This window comes from Eleutherodactylus coqui, chromosome 6 (genome assembly GCF_035609145.1).
Source record: "Eleutherodactylus coqui strain aEleCoq1 chromosome 6, aEleCoq1.hap1, whole genome shotgun sequence".
NCBI classification, from domain to species: Eukaryota; Metazoa; Chordata; class Amphibia; order Anura; family Eleutherodactylidae; genus Eleutherodactylus; species Eleutherodactylus coqui.
The window spans coordinates 75,273,176-75,300,264 of NC_089842.1; positions in this window are offsets into that span (position 1 = coordinate 75,273,176).

Sequence of the window (27,089 nt, forward strand, 5' to 3'; positions counted from 1 at the left end):
CACAATCCAGATTCTTGCTGCTCCCTGCTCTGTGTGAGCATGCTGGGATTACAGCTCATAAAGCCTAGCCAACAAATAGGCCTGCAAAGACCAGCCAGGCTGCATTCCCTCTACTCCTCACATCTACTTGGTGATCTCCAAAATAGATAAACTGTATCCTTTCCTTATTAACCTTATAAACTGCAGCAGAGAAAACCCAACTTGCCCTTGTATTGAGGTCTCAGGAAATCTTACCAATGAGATATTTCTCTTATAATCCATTTATTAAGAGCGTAATACAACATGACACGTTTCCGGGAAGAATTCCCCTCACATTTTTCTACCTTTCTCACATGCTAAACAATCTATAGTACTAATATTTTCATTTTAGCTTTAGAGAATAAATAGTTGCATGGTGGAGCTCAGGTCCGAGGTCGTGGAGATGGGCCTACCTGAGCTGCTTGGATATTTAGGGGTCCGAGACCAGCTGGAGTCCATACACAGTCCCTATTGAGAAGCAGCATCTCTTGGGCCCTAGCTTGGGCCTCCGCCTCCACTGCATGTTAGAATATTTCACAAGGACTCCACATTGCAATATCAAACTTCAGCGTTTTATTCCATAACAAGTGGGACAATACAAAGTTCTCTCCCATCATCTATTTGTACCAAGGACTGTGACTGTAACAAGAGGGCATGCTCTACATCTAGCAGAAAGAAGGTTTCTACACCAACATAGAAAGAGGTTCTTTACTGTAAGAGCACTGAGGCTATGGAACTCTCTTTCTGAGGACGTGGTGATGGTGAGCTTGATAAATGAGTTTAAAAGGGGCCTGGACACCTTTCTTGAGCATTATAATATTACATGTTATAGTCACTAATTGCTTCAGAAGGGTTGTTAATTAGAGATGAGCGAACGTGCTCATTTAGAGCAATTACTCGAACGAGTATCGCTTTTTCGAGTAACTGCCTAATCCAATGTCAGTTAAATTCACCAGTGCCGTATTACTAAAAAAGGAGAAGAAACTGTTGTGAATAACGAAAGTCTTGCTACTAACAAATAACTGTCTCCAATTAAGTTCACCAAATAGAAAGTCCAATTTCTGTCCTTGAAGAGTCTTAGCCAAGATCGAGGTTTGCAAAAAGGGAGTGGCAACTTTTTACTTTCAATTTGTACTGCTGCTGTGACTCCTCCCTTCTTGTTGGCGCAGGCGGAGTCTTCTTGCAGGCATATCTGCCCTGTAGGAACAGGGGCAACTTGCAACTGGAAACCAGCATCCCACTCTCTTCACCGCTATCCAGTCTCTGACTAAGATGGCGCTGGCCTCCCTTCCACATCCTTTGTGTCCTGAGTGTACTTCTCTTTTAAAGACACATACTCTAAGATTATCATTTTAAAAGGGATTATACAACAATATGGGGAGCCCGGGTATACACCCCTTACACAGTAACAAGACTACTCTAGGCGACTGTGACCTACCAACTTTCCTTTTCGTGGACTATTCTCAAATTCCTAAAACTGGTAATAATAATAAACACTGCCTGGTAAATCCTAATTTGCTTTATGCGATAAAGAATATTTACAAGCTTCTGATTACTTGCAGAGAAAATGCAAATTTCTAAGACTTCCAGAATGTGATCTCCTGCAGAGAAAACAAAATGAAAGAAAAAAGACTATGCCAAATATGCTGATAAAAATGTGAAGTATTATAACTCTACTTTTTCAAACCCATTAACCCTTCATTGTTTACACAGGAAGAGCACCAAAGCTCTGCAGCCCCTTTATTCTTTTGACTTAAGTTGGTTCTAGAGGTCCAAACCTGACATCTGTCAGAACCAGCAGATGTGGCCCTGCAGTGTCACACACTGGTTTGACCTAGGGCCAAATCTAGAGGAGACACCTGAGGAATTCCAGTCTTTACCCTTTCACCCCAGCAGTCGGAATTTGGGCTTTACTGAGGGGTCACCAGGTCATTACAGTTGAAGTGGTCCCAGTTAAGTAGCTGCTGACACAACTAGAGACCTACAGGAGCATGTCAACAGAAGCGTAGTCAGGCAGCGTATATTTCAGCATGAAAAGCCGTCCAGAGGTCAGAGTATATGGAGTAGGTTCAGCATGGAAAAACAGACTAGAAGTTGGACAGTAAACAGGAGAATGTTTGATAAAACAAGTCGAAATGGCCAGGAGTAGAGAATGCAGAGTAGTCAGAGTAAAGTCAGAGTCAGTATCTAGGAAATCAGCACAAACAAAAAATACCTTCAACTGAACAAGGAGACCAAAAGCTTATAGCTTATGCACCATCGTTAGGGTGAAGGTTCCTGACACTGGGACTGGTGGGGGACAGAATTACAAAACATGTGAGATTGTGGCACGTGCACATGCACCTTCTGGGCAGCAGAGAGAGACTAAGAGGAGATGAATGTATGGGGTCTGTCGTGGACAGGAGTAGAGCACTTCCTGTGGCCGCAGCTGCTAATTGACACACAACCAACCCCTACTTGATCTGTCCTAAGGAGATAATATCAATTTTTAAACTTCAAAGAGACCCTTGAATTGTTGCTGTCCTAGACTGTTCTATGACACCCTGCCTGGAATTGTAGTTTCCTAACAAGTCGAAGAGTACCATTTTAGGCATTCTCTCCAATGAGTCCCTCCTATTCCCCTCTAGTTTGAGCTAATTTATACGGTGTATCTGTAATATCTGAAGGTGAGGACTGACACTTATAGGGTACAAGGCAAGTACTTACTGATCTTAATGTTTTCCTTGTTTTAGACAGTGCATAAAATGTCTCCAGTCTCTTCGCTGGTTGCTCCAGTTCAAAAGCTCATTCCACCTTTATGCTCCCTTTGCCTCATCTTTTGGCTACTTTGCAATGAATCAATCAATCGATCAATCAATAAAAGTAACTTGCTGATTTCGCTTCTTGTTGCCATGCAACCCATCGGCTTTCCGTAGTTACATCACGGAGGTCCGATGACTTCACAGATGAAGCGCACTCCCACTGTGAACCCTTTACATGCCGCAATCTACATAGATCCTCATCAATCTCTGGTATTGCAGTGGGAGGCTGGCTATAAGTCACAGCCGGCTCCCTCTGTGGATGGCATGTGCTCAGCATGACATATGTTTACGTCCTGGTGTGTTAATTACCACCCTGCCAGGACATAAACTTACGCCATATAGCGTTAAAGAAAGAGAATTATCTTAAAATTATTTATTTTGACAGGAAATACGGTATGAAGGAGAGAGCAGAGGCAAAGGGCAGTGGCATGACCATGAAGGCTGCAACAAATGCAATTGGGACTGAGTTCCTAAGCCAGAGGAACCTTCAGGGTCTGCCACCAAATACTATCTTGTTTATACCGCGTTTCCCTGAAAATAAGACACTGTCTCATATTTTTTTGCCCCAAAAAGGGCACAGTGTCTTATTTCCAGGGGGGGGGCCTTATACTTACCTGGTCCACGGCATCCTGATGCCTCCCGATGGTGTCCAGCACTTGCTTTGCTGCAGGTGGGGTATTCAAAGCACCATGGCCGGCAGAAGGCAGCTGTGATACGAGGAGGATGCCACACTGCTGTAGAGCTGCCAGAGACCATCGGGACGCCGCGGACCATGTAAGTATTGATTTTTTGGGGGGAGGGGCATCTGAGATAGGTCCTATTTTTGGGGGAGGTCTTATATTTCAAGCCTCTCCCGAAAACCCGATAGAGCTTACTATTGGGGTAGGACCATTTTGGGGGAAATGCGGTAATTGGATAGAGCGCTCCTGAATAAATCTGCCCAATCATAGAGAGAATTACGCATTTACAGCTCCACAATCCTCTCTATGCCTCACACCCCTGCACAAATCTCTATAATCAATGCAGGGAGAAAACAAAGCTACAGCCAAGATAATGTTGGACCCTGCACCCCAGGTATATAGCATTAACCCTTCAACTGCCCTCTACCAGAGATCCTTGCATTAAAACTTTTAGAGCTGTAGACCACCAGGGGTTTTTACAAAACTCCTCTCACTGCCTTAAACAACAGAAATATTGGAATTCACCCCTCACTGCCCTAGACCACCACAGAGTCTTAGATTAATATCTTCACTCCCAATAACCCCTTCACTTTCCTAGACCACCATAAACTGTAGCATTAACCCATTCAGTGCCCTAGATCACCAAGGATGCTGACATTAACACTTATACTGCCATAGACCATCAGACATACAGACAATAATACCTTCACTGCCCTAGACCATCATGGACGCAGACAATAATCTTTGTTGCGTTGGACTTGGATGCTCTTTAGCACTATATGTCTGTTGTGTTAGTTTGAGTTTTACGCTGCTGGTTGTTTTGGGTTTCTTTTCATTTGCCTCTTCTAACACTCGTAGGAGTTGTGATGGCTGTGTTTTGCTATTAGAGTTCATCTGCGGGCATATAGGAAGGGATTTTATTTTCACCTTGCCTTAGTTCTTTGCTATTCAATTCATACAGAGTCCTTCAGCAGGTGGAGGTAAGCATTGCTGGATTCTGTGGCTCATCCAGCATCTGAGTTCTGTGATTCTCCCAGCAACTCTTCAAGATAGGTTTGGTGGTTGGTTTTGTGGTAGAGTTTGTTTATTGTGCTGTGGTTATCTTTAGTTACAGGTTGCAGTGATAGTGAGTGCCCTAGGTACGCAGGTGAGTGCGTCCTTATCGGAACGGATCACCTGCTATCAGGTAGGGACTGTCATCTCCTAGAACCCCATAGGTATAGTTCTCCTTTGTTTTCCATTACCACTTATTCCTGGCACTGTGGTGTGAACAGTGCCAGAGAGATTATTTTCGGTTTCCAATTGTAGCACGTTTGAAGCGGACCTGACAATGCCTCTACAAATGGCAATAAGAAGTCGATGTGTGGGGGAAGGGGGGAAGACAAGACACATTTTTGCATCCTGAACCTCTACTTACTCCTTTTAGTAAAGGAAATACAACTATAGATTGTTATGCTATTTAAAATGTATGCAAAGCTTGATGACTTCTATGGACTCATGGGTGTTATTAGTGACTGTCACTTTAACCCTTTAAAGATGTGGCCCCCTTTTTTTCCCCATTTTTTGTTTTTCCTCACCCCTTTTAAAAAAATCGTAACTCCTTTATTAATTCATTGATGTAGCTGTATTAGGGCTTGTTTCTTGTGGGCTGAGTTGTATTTTTCATTGGTACTCATTAATGTCCCATATAATGTTCTGAAAAACTTTTTAAAAATTCTAAGTAGAGTTAAATGAAAAAAAAAATGACATTCTGCCATCTTTCAGTACGTCTTGTATCTACAGCACACGAACTGCAACAAAAATGACATGGTATCTTTATTCTATGGGTCAGTACAATTACTACGATACCAAACTTACATAGTTGTTTTTTTTTTTTGCTGTACTAGTTGTATTTTTTTTAAAGATATTTAATTTTTTGAGATTATTTTCTGCACCATCTTCTGCACACAATAGCCTTTTTAGTTTTCTGTTGACATAGTTGTACAGGGGCTCATTTTGTGTGGTATGTCCCATAGTTTCTGTTGGTACCATTTTGGAATACATATAACTTTTTGATCAATTTTTATTGCTTTTTTTCTTGGAGAGGGTGAACAAAAAGTGCATTTCTGGAGTTCTTAATTTTTTTTTTGCCGGTGATGTTTACAGTGCGGGGTAAATAATGTGTTACTTTGATAGATTGGACTTTTACGGATGCAGCAATACCAAATATGTATTTTATTTTATTATTTAGATTCTTTTCTTGTAAATATGGCAAAAGGTTTTTTTTTTATTTTTAACTTTTATTACTTTTTTTTAACAATTAGTAGAACTTTATTGTTCTTATTTTTACTTTTTTTTTTAGCCCCCCTGATGCTTTGATCGCTCCTGCAGTACGATGTAATGCCATAGAATTATATCATAATCTGATTGGGCAGGTATTCTATTAAGCCCCCCCACAGGGTGCCAAGACTACCCTGGGGTCTTTCAGAAGGCCCCCGGATTCCATGACACCTGCATGGCTCCCTGCGGTCTCATCGTGGGATTTAAATGTCGCTGTCAAAATTGACAGCGGCAGTTAAAGGGTTAATAGTCACGATCGGCCGCATGGCCGATTGCAGCTGTTGCCACTGGGTGTTGGCTGTAATAAGCAGCCTGCACCCACGATCTCTCTTCATACCTACCCAGACCCCGCAGGAAGTAACTGTAGGCCCTACAGCGGGAAGGGGGTTAAATACCGTACATCTATTAGTCCAAGAAAGAACTTCTCTTAGTCCAAAATTTTACTCTTATTAGGTACCAATAGATTGTTTATGAAAAGAAAACCACTTTCAGAGTGTGAGCACTTTGGTGATTAGCTGGATGCAAAATCTGCTGTTTGTTGGGTAAATCTTGTTTGGCCAAACATTTTATGGCAGAAATATACAAGGACTACATTAAAGGGTTAAAATGTTGCCATGCAAATGGACTGTGACTTGTGCTAAAAATTGTGCCAAATTTTTCGGCACAGTGGAACTGAGCATGTTCAGGAGGAACTTTCTAGAGACTGAGCCTTGGTTGTAAAAGGGACTTTTTCGTGCAGACCCAGGGTGGAGAGACGGTGCTGAGCAGAGCGATCTGGAGGTGCTGCTGAAGCTGAGCCTGAGAGAATTGAAGAGCTGCTGCTTGAGAGGAGAGGCTGCTGGAACTTCAGAGAAAGGACGGCAACTGGAGACTGCCAGAGAAAAGAGAGAAAAAGTCAGTGTTGTGTCTCCAGATTAGCGAGAAATCTAAACAAGGACAAGGATCTACAGAAATCATGGTGGATGAGCACTCCTGACACTGGACTAGCCTGGGTCAGTCAAAATGCATATACCCACATGACATATTGTAAATAAGTAATATCAATCTGACAGTAGGTGTGCACACAACAAAAAGGGATAAAGACAATGTGTTAGCAGGCCTGCTATAGGAGATAGGAGTCATATTGCGAGCACTAAGGCCGCCTGCAGACGGGCGGGTCGGATCCGGCGGCGAGGATTCTGCAGGGACCAGCGCCTACTCACCTGTGCCCGCGGCTCCGGCTGTTTGATGTGCCGGCTTGCCGTGTGAGATTTCGCACGGCCAAATCGCGGCCGTCTGCATAGGATTGCGTTTGTTAACGCAATCCTATGCAGGCTTCCAGCGGCGGAAATTCCGCGGGAAATCCTGCTGGGGAATTTCCGCTCATGGGCAGGGGGCCTAACACTGTACACGTTTCTGATGCTTAAACCTTGATTATGAACTTTGCTATTTAACCCCATAATGCCAGAGGACATAAGTTTATGTCCTAGATGCATGGTACTTAACACAACAGGACATAAACATATGTCCTGTAGATGACAGGGCTCAACAGTGAAGCCTGCGCTATTCTGCAGTGAAAACTGGCTGCGACTGATAGCTGGCCTCCTGCAGCAACAGTGGGAATTGATGAGAACAATGTACATCACAGCACATAAAGGGTTCACACTTGAAGGTCTTTTTTAAGCACTTTCCCGTTTGTATAAAGAAGAAAAAAATGTTTTAAATCCCACATATTTGCTATCATCGTATCTGTAACAACCTGTGTAATAAATGTAACAGAATATTTAACCTGCACAGCAAAAAACATAAAAAATCCCCCTGAAAAACGAAGGCAAAATGCTTATTTGTTCATTTTGCTTCCCAGTAAACATAATAAAATACTTTTTAAAAAACGTATGTACCCCAAAATAGTGCCAATAAAAACTACAGCTAGTTATGCAAAAAACAAGTTATCACAGAGCTCTGTTCGTGGAAAAATAAAAAAAGTTATGAGACTTTGAATCCAACTATGTGAAAAAAATAATAATTTCCAAAAAAAGGGTTTGTACTGTGCAAAGGTGGAAAAAGCTTAAAAAAAAATAATGTTAACGTCATAATTGTACCAGAAAGAAAAAGTATCGTGTCATTTATGCTGCATGATTAATAAAAAAAACAATGGTAGAATTAATGTGTTTCTCTCCCTGCCCTTAAGAAAAGGAATAACAGTTTTACAACACATTATATGTACCCCAGAATTGTACCAAAAAATACACTTAACCACACAGAAAACAAGACCTCATATGGTCATTTCAACGGAAAAAAAATTACGTCTTTATAAAAGTGGAGATAAAAATATCAACCCAAAATGTTTGCGTTCTTTGGACTAAAATAGGCCGCGGCCTTAAAGAGTGGATAAAAAGTGTTTGTCATAAGTAGAGATGAGCGAGCACTAGAGATGAGCGAGCACCAAAATGCTCGGGTGCTCGTTACTCGAGTCGAACTTTCAGTGATGCTCGAGAGTTCGTTTTGAGTAACGAACCCCATTGAAGTCAATGGGTGACTCAAGCATTTTTGTATATCGCCGATGTTCGCTAAGGTTTTCATTTGTGAAAATCTGCAAAACACAAGAAAGTGATGGAAACGACACAGAAACGAATAGGGCAGGCGAGGAGCTACATTTTGGGCTGTATCTCAAGTTCCCAGGTCCCACTATTAAGCCACAATAGCGGCAAGAGTGAGACCCCGTACGCGGGATGAATTGTCGGGAAGGGCTTAAATATATAAGGCCTTCCCTACAATTCATCCAGAAATGTGTAAAAATAAAAAATATATATACACTTACCTGGTCCCGGCAGAACGATGTTAGCCCATTGAATTCAATGAAGCCGGCAATACAGTCGACTCCATTGAAAGCAATGGGCTGCCGGCGATCGCGGGATGAATTGTCGGGAAGGGGTTAAATATATAAGCCCTTCCCTGCAATTCATCCAGAAATGTGTAAAAATAAAAAATATATATATACTTACCTGGTCCCGGCAGACGGAGTTCAGCGCGACAGGCTGCAGTTCTCCTGAACTGCTCTGAACAGCTGTGAGTAGTATTCAGCAGCCAGGGATTTAAAATCCCCGCCTGCTGAATGAGAGGCCTCTGATTGGTCACAGCCTGACCAATCAGAGGCATCCCTCACTCACACCCATTTATGAATTCATGAATGGGTGAGTGAGGGATGCCTCTGATTGGCTCAGCGCAGGGACAGCTGAGAGCTGCCCCTGAGCCAATCAGAGGCAGCCCTCACTCACCCATTCATGAATTCATGAATGGGTGTGAGTGAGGGATGCCTCTGATTGGTCAGGCTGTGACCAATCAGAGGCCTCTCATTCAGCAGGCGGGGATTTTAAATCCCCGGCTGCTGAATACTACTCACAGCTGTTCAGAGCAGTTCAGGAGAACTGCAGCCTGTCGCGCTGAACTCCGGGACCAGGTAAGTATATATATATTTTTTATTTTTACACATTTCTGGATGAATTGCAGGGAAGGGCTTATATATTTAGCCCCTTCCCGACAATTCATCCCGCGATCGCCGGCATCCCATTGCTTTCAATGGAGTCGGCTGTATTGCCGGCTCCATTGAATTCAATGGGCTAACATCGTTCTGCCGGGACCAGGTAAGTATATATATATTTTTTATTTTTACACATTTCTGGATGAATTGTAGGGAAGGGCTTATATATTTAAGCCCTTCCCGACAATTCATCCCGCGTACGCCGGCAGCCCATTGCTTTCAATAGAGCCGGCTGTATTACCGGCTCCATTGAATTCAATGGTCAGTGCTCGTTTAATCGAGACGAGTACCGCGTGGTGCTCGTCTCGAGTAACGAACATCTCGAGCACCCTAATACTCGAACGAGCATCAAGCTCGGACGAGTATGCTCGCTCATCTCTAGCGAGCACCAAAATGCTCGGGTGCTCGTTACTCGAGACAAATTTTTCGCGATGCTCGAGGGTTCGTTTCGGGTAACGAACCCCATTGAAGTCAATGGGCGACTCGAGCATTTTTGTATTTCGCCGATGCTCGCTAAGGTTTTCATTTGTGAAAATCGGGGCAATTCAAGAAAATGATGGGAACGACACAGAAACGGATAGGGCAGGCGAGGGGCTACATGTTGGGCTGCATATGAAGTTCACAGGTCCCACTATTAAGCCACAATAGCAGCAAGAGTGGGCCCCCCCCCCCGCAACAACTTTAACATCTGAAAAGCCCTCATTAGCAATGCATACCTTAGCTAAGCACCACACTACCTCCAACAAAGCACAATCACTGCCTGCATGACACTCCGCTGCCACTTCTCCTGAGTTACATGCTGCCAAATCCCCCCCCCACGACCCAGTGTCCACAGCGCACACCAAACTGTCCCTGCCCAGCCTTCAGCTGCCCTCATGCCACGCCACCCTCATGTCTATTTATAAGTGCGTCTGCCACAGGAAAAGCAGGCACACACTGCAGAGGGTTGGCACGGCTAGGCAGCGACCCTCTTTAAAAGGGGTGGGGCGATAGCCCACAATGCTGTACAGAAGCAATGAGAAATCCAATCATGTGCCACCTCCATCTGGAGCTGCACACGTGGGCATAGCAATGGGGAACCTATGTGCCACACACTATTCATTCTGTCAAGGTGTCTGCATGCCCCAGTCAGACCGCGGTTTTTTATATATAGTCACAGGCAGGTACAACTCCGCAATGGGAATTCCGTGTGCACCCACAGCATGGGTGGCTCCCTGGAACCCACCGGTGGTACATAAAAATATCCCATTGCATTGCCCATCACAGCTGAGGTACTAATGTCATGTTTAATGCAGGTGGGCTTCGGCCCACACTGCATGCCCCAGTCAGACTGGGGTTCTTTAGAAGTGGAAACAGATGCATTTACAACTCCCTGTGGACCCACAGCATGGGTGGCTCCCTGAACCCACCGGCGGTACATAAATATATCCCATTGCATTGCCCAACACAGCTGAGGTAGTAATGTCATGTTTAATGCAGGTGGGCTTCGGCCCACGCTGCATGCCCCAGTCAGACTGGGGTTCTTTAGAAGTGGAAACAGATGCATTTACAACTCCCTGTGGACCCACAGCATGGGTGGGTGCCAGGAAGCCACCAGCGGTACATAAATATATCCCATTGCATTGCCCAACACAGCTGAGGTAGTAATGTCATGTTTAATGCAGGTGGGCTTCGGCCCACACTGCATGCCCCAGTCAGACTGGGGTTCTTTAGAAGTGGAAACAGATGCATTTACAACTCCCTGTGGACCCACAGCATGGGTGGCTCCCTGGAACCCACCGGCGGTACATAAAAATATCCCATTGCATTGCCCAACACAGCGGATGTAACGTCAGCTGTAATGCAGGTGGGCTAAAAATTCATTTGATTACACTGTAGGCGAGGGCCCACAAAAATTGCTGTATCAACAGTACTAATGAACATCCGAAAAATTGGCCATGCCCAACCAAGAGGGCAGGTGAAACCCATTAATCGCTTTGGTTAATGTGGCTTAATTGGTAACTAGGCCAGGAGGCAGCCCAGTTAAAATAAAAATTGGTGGAGGTGAAAGTTTCAACGCTTTAATGAGCATTGAAACGTATAAAAATTGTTTAGAAAAATTATATGACTGAGCCTTGTGGGCCTAAGAAAAATTGCCCGTTCGGCGTGATTATGTGAGGTTTCAGGAGGAGGAGCAGGAGGAGGAGGAGGAATATTATACACAGATTGATGAAGCGAAAAGGTCCCCGTTTTTGATGGGGATACAGAACGATGCTTCCATCGGTGGGTGCAGCCTACCTATTGCTTAGGTATCGCTGCTGTCCGCTGGTGGAGAACAGAAGTCTAGGGAAATCCAGGCTTTGTTCATCTTGATGAGTGTTAGCCTGTCGGCACTGTCGGTTGACAGGTGGGTACGCTTATCTGTGATGATTCCCCCAGCCGCACTAAACACCCTCTCTGACAAGACGCTAGCCGCAGGACAAGCAAGCACCTCCAGGGCATACAGCGCGAGTTCAGGCCACGTGTCCAGCTTCGACACCCAGTAGTTGTAGGGGGCAGAGGCGTCACCGAGGACGGTCGTGCGATTGGCTACGTACTCCCTCACCATCCTTTTACAGTGCTCCCGCCGACTCAGCCGTGACTGGGGAGCGGTGACACAGTCTTGCTGGGGGGCCAGAAAGCTGTCAAGGGCCTTAAAGAGTGCTGGCCTGCCTGAGCTGTACATGCTGCCTGATCTCCGCGCCTCCCCTGCTACCTGGCCCTCGGAACTGCGCCTTCGGCCACTAGTGCTGTCGTATGGGAATTTTACCATCAGTTTGTCCGCCAGGGTCCTGTGGTATAGCAACACTCTCGAACCCCTTTCCTCTTCGGGTATGAGAGTGGAAAGGTTCTCCTTATACCGTGGGTCGAGCAGTGTGTACACCCAGTAATCCGTAGTGGCCAGAATACGTGTAACGCGAGGGTCACGAGAAAGGCATCCTAACATGAAGTCAGCCATGTGTGCCAGGGTACCTGTACGCAACACATGGCTGTCCTCACTAGGAAGATCACTTTCAGGATCCTCCTCCTCCTCCTCCTCAGGCCATACACGCTGAAAGGATGACAGGCCAGCAGCATGTGTACCCTCACCAGTGGGCCAAGCTGTGTCTTCCCCCTCCTCCTCATCTTCCTCCTCCTCCTCCTCCTCACCGCGCTGAGATATAGACAGGAGGGTGCTCTGACTATCCAGCGACATACTGTCTTCTCCCGGCTCTGTTTCCGAGTGCAAAGCGTCTGCCTTTATGGTTTGCAGGGAACTTCTCAAGAGGCATAAAAGAGGAATGGTGACGCTAATGATTGCAGCATCGCCGCTCACCACCTGGGTAGACTCCTCAAAGTTTCGAAGGACCTGGCAGATGTCTGCCAACCAGGCCCACTCTTCTGAAAATAATTGAGGAGGCTGACTCCTACTGCGCCGACCATGTTGGAGTTGGTATTCCACTATAGCTCTACGCTGCTCATAGAGCCTGGCCAACATGTGGAGCGTAGAGTTCCACCGTGTGGGCACGTCGCACAACAGTCGGTGCACTGGCAGATTAAACTGATGTTGCAGGGCGCGCAGGGTGGCAGCTGCAGAAATGTGCGCAGAGCCGGCGCACCTTTCCGAGCAGGTCTGACAAGCGTGGGTAGCTTTTCAGAAAGCGCTGAACCACCAAATTAAAGACGTGGGCCAGGCATGGCACGTGCGTGAGGCTGCCGAGCTGCAGAGCCGCCACCAGGTTACGGCCGTTGTCACACACCACCATGCCCGGTTGGAGGCTCAGCGGCGCAAGCCAGCGGTCGGTCTGCTCTGTCAGACCCTGCAGCAGTTCGTGGGCCGTGTGCCTCCTATCTCCTAAGCTGAGTAGTTTCAACACGGCCTGCTGACGCTTGCCCACCGCTGTGCTGCCACGACGCGCGACACCGACTGCTGGCGTCGTGCTGCTGCTGACACATCTTGATTGCGAGACAGAGGTTGCGTTGGAGGAGGAGGAGGAGGAGGAGGAGGGTGCTTTAGTGGAGGAAGCATATACCGCCGCAGATACCACCACCGAGCTGGGGCCCGCAATTCTGGGGGTGGGAAGGACGTGAGCGGTCCCAGGCTCTGACTCTGTCCCAGCCTCCACTAAATTCACCCAATGTGCCGTCAGGGAGATATAGTGGCCCTGCCCACCTGTGCTTGTCCACGTGTCCGTTGTTAAGTGGACCTTGGCAGTAACCGCGTTGGTGAGGGCACGTACAATGTTGCGGGAGACGTGGTCGTGCAGGGCTGGGACGGCACATCGGGAAAAATAGTGGCGACTGGGAACTGAGTATCGCGGGGCCGCCGCCGCCATCATACTTTTGAAGGACTCCGTTTCCACAACCCTATACGGCAGCATCTCCAGGCTGATAAATTTGGCTACGTGCACGTTTAACGCTTGAGCGTGCGGGTGCGTGGCGGTGTACTTGCGCTTGCGCTCAAACACTTGCGCTAGCGACGGCTGGACGTTGCGCTGAGAGACATTGGTGGATGGGGCCGAGGACAGCGGAGGTGAGGGTGTGGGTGCAGGCCAGGAGACGGTAGTGCCTGTGTCCTCAGAGTGGGGTTGGATCTCAGTGGGAGGTTGGGGCACAGGGGGAGAGGCAGCGGTGCAAACCGGAGGCGGTGAACGGCCTTCGTCCTACCTTGTGGGGTGCTTGGCCATCATATGTCTGCGCATGCTGGTGGTGGTGAGGCTGGTGGTGGTGGCTCCCCGGATGATCTTGGCGCGACAAAGGTTGCACACCACTGTTCGTCGGTTGTCTGCACTCTCAGTGAAAAACTGCCAGACCTTTGAGCACCTCGGCCTCTGCAGGGTGGCATGGCGCGAGGGGGCGCTTTGGGAAACAGTTGGTAGATTATTCGGTCTTGCCCTGCCTCTACCCCTGGACACCGCACTGCCTCTTGCAACCTGCCCTGCTGCTGCCCGTGCCTCCCCCTCTGAAGACCTGTCCTCAGTAGGTGTAGCAAACCAGGTGGGGTCAGTCACCTCATCGTCCTGCTGCTCTTCCTCAGAATCCTCTGTGCGCTCCTCCCTTGGACTTAATGCCCTTACTACTACCTCACTGATAGACAACTGTGTCTCATCATCATCGGCCTCCTCACCCACTGAAAGGTCTTGAGACAGTTGCCAGAAGTCCCCAGCCTCATCCCCCGGACCCCGGGAACTTTCCAATGGTTGGGCATCAGTGACGATAAACTCCTCTGGTGGGAGAGGAACCACTGCTGCCCAATCTGAGCAGGGGCCCGAGAACAGTTCCTGGGAGTCTGCCCGCTCCTCAGAATGTCTCATTTTCATGGAGTGAGAAGGCTGGGAGGAAGGAGGAGCAGCAGCCAGAGGATTCTGAGTTTCAGCAGTGGACGGCGCAGAACTCTGGGTGGACGATAGGTTGCTGGAAGCACTTTCTGCCATCCATGACAGGACCTGCTCACACTGCTCATTTTCTAATAAAGGTCTACCGCGTGGACCCATTAAATGTGCTATGAATGTGGGGACGCCAGAAACGTGCCTCTCTCCTAATCCCGCAGCAGTCGGCTGCAATACACCTGGATCAGGAGCTCGGCCTGTGCCCACACCCGGACTAGGGCCTCCGCGTCCTCGGCCGCGCCCACGTCCTCTAGGCCTACCCCTACCCCTCAGCATGCTGTATTACCAGGAATGCAGAAACACAACACTGTAATTAAATGTGCCGCTTATTGGCCTGTGGTTGGAGGCTGAGTTCACTTACGGAACGACAGGAAATAATTTGGCGCAAGCCTGCTGTAACACTTAGCTGGCTGCGTATTTATTTTGAGAAATAGTACCCCCAGCAGACACGGACCCAGAACACTGAGCAGAGTGACAGGCAGGCCAAATAGATTTTTTTTAAATCTTTTTTTCAAAAGGACCACTGCGTATATTCAATCTAATATGTCTTCTGGCCCTGCCTACACAATTCTGTCCCTGGACTGTGTGACGGAACTGCAGTGTTGCACTGTTATTAAGTGCAACAGAGCGGTGATTTCAGAGCCAGGAAATAATTTGGCGCAAGCCTGCTGTAACACTTAGCTGCCTGCGTATTTATTTTGAGAAATAGTACCCCCAGCAGACACGGACCCAGAACACTGAGCAGAATGACAGGCAGGCCAAATAGATTTTTTTAAAATCTTTTTTTCAAAAGGACCACTGCGTATATTCAATCTAATATGTCTTCTGGCCCTGCCTACACAATTCTGTCCCTGGAGTATTACTGCAGGGCGCAATGTTCTGCACGGCCGATATAGCAAAAAAAAAAAATGTGCAACACTGCTAACAGCAGCCTCCACAGTACTGCACACGGTTAGATGTGGCCCTAAGAAGGACCGTTGGGGTTCTTGAAGCCTACACTAACTCCTAACACTCTCCCTACAGCAGCTCCAGCACGATAGCACTTTCCCTCAGCTAACTCACACGGCATCTGAGGCGAGCCGCGGGAGGGGCCGATTTTTATACTCGGGTGACACCTGATCTCCCCAGCCACTCACTGCAGGGGGGTGGTATAGGGCTTGAACGTCGCAGGGGGAAGTTGTAATGCCTTCCCTGTCTTTCAATTAGCCAGAAAAGCGCGGTAACGTCTCAGAGAGGAAAGTGAAAGTAACTCGAACATCGCGTGGTACTCGTTACGAGTAACGAGCATCTCGAACACGCTAATACTCGAACGAGTATCAAGCTCGGACGAGTACGTTCGCTCATCTCTAGTCATAAGCAATGCTGCAGGTCAAGCAAAATCAACAGGTTACTTTTATTGATTGAACAATTGATTGATTCATTGCAAAGTAGCCAAAAGATGTGACAAAGGGAGCATAAAGGTGGATTTGGAGCAACTAGTGAAGAGACTGTAGACATTTTATGCATTTAAAGTTGTGGCTTTTGAAAAGTGGAGATGAAAATCCCCCCCAAAAAAATCAATGCATCCTTATGGCTAAAATAGACCATGTCCTTAAGTGGTTAAAGAGACATTATACATAAATATGAGGACCAGCTTTTCTAAGAGACTGTATAGGATTGTTAAACCCTATGGGGAAATTGTGCTATAAATTCCATACCCAAACATTGCACGAATCAGTGCTGATCATAGTTGGGTTATTGATATAGCTCTTTCAGAATTATTTCCTATTGTGCACAAAGTATTATCCTTAGCATCCAGTTAGCCGTAGTCAGCGACAAGTGATTCAAAGTAAAAAGGTTAAATTGTACAACCATTATTGATATACTAATATTCTTCATTTCTATTTCTGTGTTTTTCAATAAACACCGTAAACTTTGGTTACTCCATCTGCTGCATCGTATCCTAAATCCACCACCAACTGCAACAAATATAGCATAACATGATGGCAATTCAGATAAATGACCAGCAATGTAATACATGAATGGCTTTAGCTCACCATAGCAGTAACTCTCTATAAGAAGTCTACCGTTCAGGGGCTCATAGGAGAGAGGCTAGACCACGCCATATAATGTCCGCACATCCGAAATGGGCATATAGACATGATTTGTCTTTATGAGGAAATACATTTAATGCACACTTCTTACATCGCATCAGTATTATCTGACTTAATTGATTAAATAGTTTCCTTCACATAGATAGACTTCAGCCTTAGTAAACATCTGGTAAAGAATCTGTATGAGGAGCCCATTAACATTCTGCATCCGATGCACAAAACAAGCACTTAAACATGTCATTGAGTTTCAGAACAGTTGCACCGAATGACATTCTAGCTCGTATATTCCACATTTACCTGCGTTCACGATCATTTCCGTTGCTCGAATTAAAAAAACGGCTCTTACCTCACCTCCCTGAAATGAACACAAGCACTTGCCTACGAAGAGAGAGACTATGAAGGACAACGGCTAATAGATATCGCACTTAGGTTTAACGCTGTACATAATCCATTTTTGAAACATAGTCACAAACCCCGGTAATTTTAATTATCTCTGAAACAAATGACTCCTTTTCTAGGACTCTTCGGAGTATAAGCTACTAATTATTATCTATGAGACTAATGACAGCTTTATAATTACAAAAAAAAAAAAAAAAAACAATTTACCTGCAGATTTCAAGAATGACAAATCTGCCAAGTGACTAAAGATTACGCAGGCCTCGTGAGACATATTGGTTTCCAAGGAAACACTTAAAAGTTTAGGATATTTGAATAAATTTGTACTTGTCGAAATTTTCGAAGGTGTCAGATAACTCCATTAAGAGTGTTAGTCACATCGTCATCCTAAAAGAGGTTCGCTTCTTGAGCGCCGTCAGGTATCCCGTGATCCGGTAAGACGACGCGGTGTTTGGACTATGTGTGACTTCATTTCGGATGTCGACCCTAGAGAGCCAAGGAGATTTAATAGTATGCTCAATAAATTAATTCCCATTGAGCCATAAAGCCAAGAGAGATAACTTTCTCAGCAGAAAAGAGCGGAAGTTTTATTTTCTCTTTATCACCAAGTTTTACTGCGGATCTCTCAATACTTTCAAACTGGAACTCACCCAACATCACCAATAAAATGTCCATAAAGTAAGGAAACCTATCATGACAGCCGTTCTTTCTGAATTCAGTGTCAGCTGTCTGCAGTTTGTGGTTATCTTACGCCAACAGGCTTCAATGTGATAAAAAGCATAAATTTTAGTGGGTCAAACTCCGACTTATTCGGAACTAGTCGTATGGTGCTGTATATAAAAAAAACTAGACTGAGCTTGCATCTTACAAATGTACTGTAGGAGCTTCCCATTGACATTATTATGGACTAAATACACTGAGACGCTATAAAATGACCATCCACAATTGCAGCGAATATGGTCTCCTAGACAGTTTGGCCCCTTGAAAATCCATCATTCAAAAAATCTGGTCTGGAGAATGCTTTTTTGGGACTGAACAAGGAGTGAATAGCATCCAACGGGTATATAAAAGGCAATGTGTATTTGTAAGAGGGGCTTGATGAGGCTGTGGTTTTATGTTATAGGTTTATGTTTGTAGAAAGGTATTAGTACATAATGGAAATATATTGTGTTATTTACTTTAACTGATATTGTACCTCCTGGTGCCGGACACACGGGTACATTAATGCCAGAGGGGCTCAAGGGAGCATGTGAGCCATGTAAAAATGGTGTTGCATGAGATATAAAAGATCCAGCAGGGAAATTACGTAATTTAGTAAAGTAGTAGAGAGGGACTCACCTAAATGTGAAAATATTCGCTTGTGCGAGTAAATATTTGTACAAGTGTAACAACTATTTGTAACTGTGCTCACATCTACAAAGATCCTCCTTAGGGCTCCTTCACTCAACCTTGTTGTTACAGCATATTCCGCAAGCGGGTTTTGTGCATGTAATACACTGTACCAATCTTCCATAGGCTCCTATGCTGCCAGTCATACATATTGCACAAAAAACGCATGCAATAAAGATCGCAGCATTCTTATCTTGCCGCGTATTATACACGGAAAGATAGTGCATGGAAATCGGAGGACCACAGAAAGTACGCAATGTCATTGCATACTTGTTGCATGCTGCGTGACTGTTGCATGTGGGATGCATGCAGCAAATTACGTTCATGTGCAGCCAGCCTTACAGATAGTCAAATCAGTCTGATGCCTCCTCTGCCAGGGAGGCCTTTACATATTAGTGATAACTCACTTCTTAAGTCATGTGATGCATGCCAGCCAACAGCAGCCCTCCATCCATTGACACAGATTTCATCCCCTTATTTAACCCAATAAGGACCAGGCACGGTAAATATACGGCGCCTGGTCCTGGGCTTAAAGCACTGCCGATAGTGAAATTAAGGCGGCGCTTTAAGCCTCCTGCTTCTGCAATCAATTAGAGGCAGGACGGGTTATCAGCTGTTAGTGACAGATGATAACCTAGAGGAGAAGGTAGGTGGGGTTTTTAATAGAGATGAGCGAACACGTTCGGCCCCGCCCCTTTTTCGCCCGAACACCGAACTTTGCGAACACTTCAGTGTTCGGGCGAAAAAGTTCGGGGGCCGCCGTGGCAGCGCGGGGGGGTGCGGCGGGGAGTGGGGGGGAGAGGGAGAAAGAGAGGGCTCCCCCCTGTTCTCCGCTACTGCCGCCCGCGCCGCCGCGCATCTCCCCGCCCCCCGGCGGCACCCGGACCTTTACGCGCGAACACTGCAGTGTTCGGCAAAGCCGGTGTCCGGGTGCGGATGTGTCCGTAACGGACACGTTCGCTCATCTTTAGTTTTTAACCATTCCTGCCTTTTCCTTCCCCGTGTACGCAGTGCTCAATGAGCACTGTGTACTAGAAAGTAAAAGCAGAAATGTAGCTTTCACTATGGGAGTCGGGGGGGGGGGGGTCAAGTGACCACTGGGGTTCCCTGCTACAGCAGAGCTGGAGGGTCTGACTAGACCCTGGCCAGCTCTCCCAGTGATTAACATCACTACAGGGGTTGCTTTCCCCTGTAACTGGGGCTCTTATGGATACCCCAGCTAAGTGGGAAAGGGTCAAATTAAAAAAAAAAAATGAATGTCCCCCAGAGGTCTTACATGACGTCATGGTGGACAGAGATAGTAAAAAAACATAATTACATTCAAAAATTAAACAAAATTACAGAATAAAACAACAATAAATACATAAAAAAGAAAATAACACAAAGCCAGCGCCAACCAAAACCGTTGCTATAAGCGCCCTGTAAACCAAAACCACACGTACTATATCTCAAAATGTCCAAAACAAATAGAGGAACCTATTCCCATACTTTACTTTAGCACAAATATACTAAATTTAAAAAAAATATATAAATGTTAAAAAAAATCATTTATTTTAGCATTTTACCCCCTAAAAAATGGGGGAAAAAGTCAGTGAAAAAGATATTTAAAAAATCACCCAATCGTCACGGGAAAAAAAACACAGCAAAGTTAATTTTGGTACCTTAAGAAAACAAAATAGGGCCGTAAAACTGCCACATGGGTAAAATCCCTAAAAAGTATCTGGTCCTTAAGGTACAAAAATAAATAAAGGGGGTACAGGTTGAGGGGCACTTGGGGAACAGTGACCACAATATAATCAACTTCCAGCTGTCAATCAATAGGAAGCCTTATCAGGGAGCGACAAAGAAACTAAACTTTAGTAAAGCAAAATTTGATGAGCTTAGAACTACTATCGGTAACATTAATTGGGACAACATCCTCAAAAATATCAGTACGGAGGAAAAATGGGAAAAGTTCAAAAGGATCCTAATCGCCTCATGTGAGCAGTTCATTCCCTTTAAAAATAAAAGAAACTCAACTAAAAGGAAACCAATGTGGCTCGACAAGACGGTAAGAGGGGCAATAAACGAAAAAAAGAAAGCGTTCAAACTACTAAAGCAAGAAGGCAGCGAAGAAGCGCTAAAATCGTACAGGGAAAAAAACAAAATATGCAAAGATACGATCAAAACTGCCAAGGAGGAAGCAGAAAGACGGATCGCCAAAGAGAGCAAAAACAACCCGAAGCTATTTTTCAACTACATTAACAGCAAAAGGATTTGCAGGCAGAGCGATGGCCCTTTAAAAAACAATGCAGGAGAAATCATTGATGATGACGAAGGGAAAGCAAATCTACAAAACAGTTTCTTCTCAAGTGTATTCACAAAAGAAAAGGAAATGCCACACGAGATACAGGGGAATAAAACGAACCCCTCACAAAACATCTCATACCTAACACAGGAGGAGGTGCGGAAGCGTCTAAAGAAAACTAAAATTGATAAATCGCCGGGCCCAGATGGATTACACCCAAGGATACCAAGGGAACTAAGTGACGAGATAGCTAGGCCACTATACCTAATATTTCTAGACACTATCAAGACCGGTGTAGTACCATTGGATTGGCGCATTGCCAACGTGGTTCCAATTTACAAAAAAGGGATCAAAAGTGAGCCTGGAAACTACAGGCCAGTAAGTCTCACTTCAGTAACGGGAAAAATTTTTGAGGGGATTCTGAGAGACGCCATCGATGAGTACCTCAAGGAAAACAAGGGAATAACTCCTCACCAGCATGGATTCATGAAGGGTCGCTCTTGTCAGACAAATCTGATCAGTTTCTACGATGAAGTATGCTCTAAGCTGGACCAGGGAGAATCTATTGATCTCGTATATCTGGACTTCTCTAAAGCCTTTGACACCGTGCCACATAATAGGCTAATATACAAAATGAGGCAGCTCAGACTGGGCGAAAACGTGTGTACGTGGGTAAAAAATTGGCTCAATGATAGAAAGCAGAGGGTGGTAATAAATGGTGCGTACTCTGATTGGACCATAGTCGCTAGTGGGGTGCCACAGGGTTCAGTTTTGGGCCCCACTCTGTTCAACATATTTATCAATGACCTGGTAGAGGGGCTGCACAGCAAAATATCAATATTTGCAGATGACACAAAATTATACAATATAATTAATACAACGGAGGACAATGTGCGGCTGCAAACGAACCTGGGCAAGCTGGGGGCTTGGGCAGAAAAATGGCAAATGAAGTTCAATGTTGAAAAATGTAAGACTATGCACATGGGCAGGAGAAACGGATGTCACAAATATTCACTTAATGGGGTACCGCTGGGGAAAAGTGATATGGAAAAGGATCTGGGGGTATTAGTGGATAATAGACTAAACTGGAGTAACCAATGCCAGTCAGCTGCTGCAAAGGCAAATAAAGTCTTGGGGTGCATTAAAAGAGGTATAGGGGCGAAGGACGAGAACATCATCCTTCCATTATATAAGGCACTTGTCAGGCCTCACATGGAATACTGCGTACAATTCTGGACACCGGTGCTCAGGAAAGATGTTACGGTATTGGAGGGGGTTCAAAGAAGGGCAACTAAACTAATACATGGAATGACGGGACTGGAATACCCAGAGAGGCTATCCAAATTGAGATTATTTACTCTAGAAAAAAGAAGGTTAAGAGGCGACCAAATAACCATGTATAAGTACATGAGGGGACAACACATGGATCTCTCCCGCAATCTGTTTACACCCAGGACCACGACGGTAACAAGAGAACATCCACTACGATTAGAGGAAAGTAGGTTTCATCACCAACATAGAAGGGGATTCTTTACTGTAAGAGCAGTGAGACTGTGGAACTCTCTACCGGAGGAAGTGGTGATGGCAAAATCCATAGAGGAGTTTAAAAGGGGACTTGATGTCTTTCTGGAGAAGAAGGATATTACAGGATATAAATATTAGGTGAAGTGTCAATCCGGGTATACAGGCAGGTAGGAACTATTAGGGGTTGATCCAGGGAACAGTCTGATTGCCATTAGGGAGTCGGGAAGGAATTTTTTCCCCAAAAGGGCTAATTGGCTTCTGGCCTTGGGGTTTTTTGCCTTCCTCTGGATCAACAAAGTAGGATAGACAGGCTGGACTAGATGGACATTGTCTTCATTCAGCCTTACATACTATGTTACTATGTAAAAAGAGGTGAAATATGCATTTAAAAATTGCAGCTGTGACAAAAAATAGCGGTATTGTCATAGAGATAAGTCATATCTCCCCTAGATTTCTGCTCTATGAAGAGAAACAGGGAGAGCACCACCTGCTGACTGATTAATCAGGTGAGCCAGTAGGTGGTGCAGCGAGTTGAAGTGGGCAAAAGTAACTTGAGTGGGATTTCTAACTCAGGCCTAGTCACGGTGGTGGCTACTTGGCATGGCCATCGCTCTATGCAGTCAATGGATTGCACAAGGATGACTGTTGTCAGCAATGGGTAATAGTTCAACGTGACGCCAGTGCCTTTTATTATGATGGTAACGGTGAAATAAAGAGTCCAGACTGAAGAGCATTTGTATGACCGGAGGGTCACAGTTTTTACTGACTCTTTCAAATAAGCAGAAAATAGCATTTGCATGGCATTTCTAGTAAGCAATAGAAATCTTCAACAGTACTTTGCACGAGGAAGTAACAACAGTTTTTGCATTCCTTAAAGGGGTTGTCCCGAGAAAGCAAGTGGGGGTAAGCACTTCTGTATGGCCATATTAATGCACTTTGTAATATACATCGTGCATTAAATATGAGCCATACAGAAGTTATTCACTTACCTGCTCCGTTGCTGGCGTCCCCGTCTCCATGGTGCCATCTAATTTCAGCGTCTAATCTCCCAATTAGACGCGCTTGCGCAGAAGGGTCTTCTCCCTTCTCTTGGGTCTCGGCACGAGCGGCATTTTGGCTCCGCCCCCTTCTACGCGTCATCGCGTAGCTCCGCCCCGTCACGTGTGCCGATTCCAGCCAAGAATTCGACCGCACAGAGCCCACCGTGCACCATGGGAGAAGACCCGCGGTGCATCGTGGGTGAAGATCCCGGCGGCCATCTTGGTAAGGTAAGTAAGAAGTCGCCGCAGAGCGGGGATTCGGGTAAGTACTAAACTTTTTTTTTTTTAACCCATCCCTTGTGTTTGTCTCGCGCCGAACGGGGGGCCTATTGAAAAAAAAAAAAGCCGTTTCGGCGCGGGACAACCCCTTTAACTCTCTCACTTTGGGTGGATGAGACTACCACACTAAATTATCAGGTCGTTGCATGGGGTGACTATTTGTGGAGGCATGGAGGAACTAGCGTGGGCTTGCCGGAGGGCACACTAACTTCTGACTAAGCAGGATTGCAAATCACTCACGATTACAAGGCCCGCTTTCCTTCCAGCTGCGGGGGGTCTGCGTGACTCAGATGCCCTCTGGTAGGGTGTAAAAAGACACTCCTATGACCAGCTTTACAATTTACTTTCACCATGCCTGGGTTAATACGACCCAGCCTTGGTTAAGCTGTACCTGGGGGTTTGACTTTCCCCACTCCTCCTCTTCAATTCCTTTCTCTCTTCCCTCTTCCTTTCTCTTTTTTCTCTTCTTCTCCCTTTCTATACCCAAGAGCTGACTTTTTATATAAATCCCCTTAACTAATTCTGAGCTAGTGAATAAAACACGGGTCAGATTAGCACTCCACACATTATTATGGAAAGGAACTAGTTTTAAAAAAACTAGTAAAAGGGAAAGTGAAATAACAGGACTTACCTGGTACTTAGTAGGGTTCCACTTAAGGATACCTCACTAGTACCTCCATGTCCCGGTGAACTTGTAGCATTAAAGAAGTCTTCCTCCACGGTCCTTTTATCCAAAATCCTTCAAATCAGGAGAGCTGCTCAGGATACTTGAGTACCCCAATGTCAGGGACTCAATGGCAAGTAGTTCAATGAAAAGTAGAAAAAATACCCAGCGCTTCCAAGGATGGACCTTTAGACTCTTCTTTTTTCAACTTTTCATTGAACCAATTCTGAGCTAGAGGAAGTTTCCAGTACCCAATATCAGGGCTAGTTTATAGTTGACAATACTATTTTCCTATAAAGCTAATATGTCTGTTTTAGCCTAAAGATGAATAGTCGGAGCTGTGTTAGACAATTTTTGCTACATTTGTGGTAAATACACCACATGCGTTCAGTGCAAAAACCTGACAAAAAGATTGAAGATTTCTTCCAAGTATTATTTGTGGAGATCAAGACAAAAGATGGGCACCTCATATCTGCTGCATTGTGTGCTACTCTGGCATCATACAGTGGCTCAATCGCAAGAGGAAGGCAATCCCGTTTGCTGTGCCTATAATTTGGCATGAACCAAAGGATCATCACTTGGACAGCTACTTCTGCACGACCAATCTTGTTGAATTTTCAAATAAGAACAAGTCAAAATTTGTTTATCCTGATAGTGAGTCTGCTCTGCAGCCAGTGCCACATGACACTGAGAATGCAGTGCCAATCCTGCCTGCATCTTGTGCTCCTGAAAGTAACAGTTCTGATGGGGATCATGATGCTGACACATGTTATGAACCAGAATCTCAACAGGGTAAGCCCCACCAGCTGAGCCAATCTGATTTAGATCTAGTGAGAGACCGGTCTTTATCAAAAGAGAAGTCTGAATTGTTATCCTCCAGATTGCAGGAATGGAATGTACTCCAAAAATGTACAACTTCACACTTTTGTGATTGTCATATATACAAGTGCATCATGTTTCAAGCTGGAAAATGAAATTTGTTTCTGTACTGACATCAATGGCCTTATGCTGAAACTTGATTGCGACTACGTGCCTGAGCAGTGGAGATTATTTGTAGATTCTGGCACAGCTAGCCTGAAAGCTGTATGGCTCCACAATGTCAATGAAATGCCTTCTGTTCCCATTGCTCATGCTGTGGTAATAAAATACATACTAGTCAATGGAACTCCTTTTGAAGCTGATAAACCATTCAAATCATAACTGGAACATTTGCGGTGACCTGAAGGTTGTGGCACTCCTGTTGGGTCTAAAGACATGTGCTTTCTGTGCCTATGGAGCAGTCCTGATGACAGCAATCATTATAAAGTGATGCAGCGGCCATCCAGAGTTGGACACACTTCTTAGGTCTACCAGATGGAGGTGTTGTCCTGCCTCCTGAGTCTGCTTCTGTTTCTTCCAGCATTCACAGGGTTTCTGTGTCTGGCTCTTCCACCCAGCTGGTGGTGATTTGCAATTATACTTCTATTTAACCTCCCCAGACCACATACTTGGTGTTGTTGTGCATTTCCTTGTATGACGCATGCGAGCTGCTGCTGCAGCTATCCTGTCTGCATCCAGTTCCCTGTGTATGCTTAGCTAGATTATACTGTGTATTTGGGTGAATCCAGCTTTCTGTGTGTTTTGCTGCAGTTTTCTTGTTAGCTATCTATTCCCTGTGTCTGTTGTCTCTGTATAGGACTGTCTCCTGCCCTCACCTTACGTCCACTCCTCACTCCCCCATATCTGCTTGGCTCAGTGCAACTGACTCTGGATTCCTATCCTCACCAGGTAGGTAGGGAAGGCTAGGAGTCAGAGGTAGGAAAGGTGGCCTGGATCTCTCCACCTTCAGGGGTATCTCCAGGTAAGGGATATTTTAGCCCATCTGAGTTCAGGATCAGGTCTGTTCTCATCATTTGTACCAAGTTCCAGCCTGTGCGCAGTCTTCGCCTCGGTGTCAGCTGTCTATCCTACTGGGTGGTTTCACTTGATAGTATGACGCAGCGGATCCACAAACACCTCGTAACAACACTGTCAGATACAATGTTCTACATGCATCACTGCTTTTAGTTTGGCTTCCGATTTGGTTTTTCCAAACTTGTCCTTCAGATACTGAAAACAATTTCCATTATGATCCATAGCCACAACAACGTTTTTCATTAGGCCCAGATTAATGTGAAGTGGTGGAAGGTACACTTTCATTGGATCAACCAGTGATGAGGAGAAGTCCAGGGATATACCCTACAACTTGCAGAGGGATCTCCAGAACTTAGAAGTAAATTGTACTCCTCTGTCCGATACAACATGTTTAGGAAAGCCGTGGAGATGAAAAATGTGTTCAATAAACCTCTCAGCCAGCTACCCTATAGAAGGCAGACCAGGCAAAGGCCCCAAACGAGCCATTTAAGAGATGCGGTCCACCACTACCCATATGACCGTACAGTTGTTGGAGAATGGTGGTTCCATGATGAAATCTATTGCAATATGTTGCAATGGTGTCTCAGATATGGCTAATGGACACAGGATGCCAACGGGTTTTGACTTCATCATTTTGTTTTGAGCACAAGAGGTACAGGCCGACACAAACTCACGAATATCTTGACTTATGGATGGCCACCAGTACTGCCAATGGATGAGTTTGTTGGTCTTTCGTAGACCAAAGTGCCCAGCTAACCTGGACCTGTGGCCACAGGCCAAAACCTTCCTCCTCTTTGCC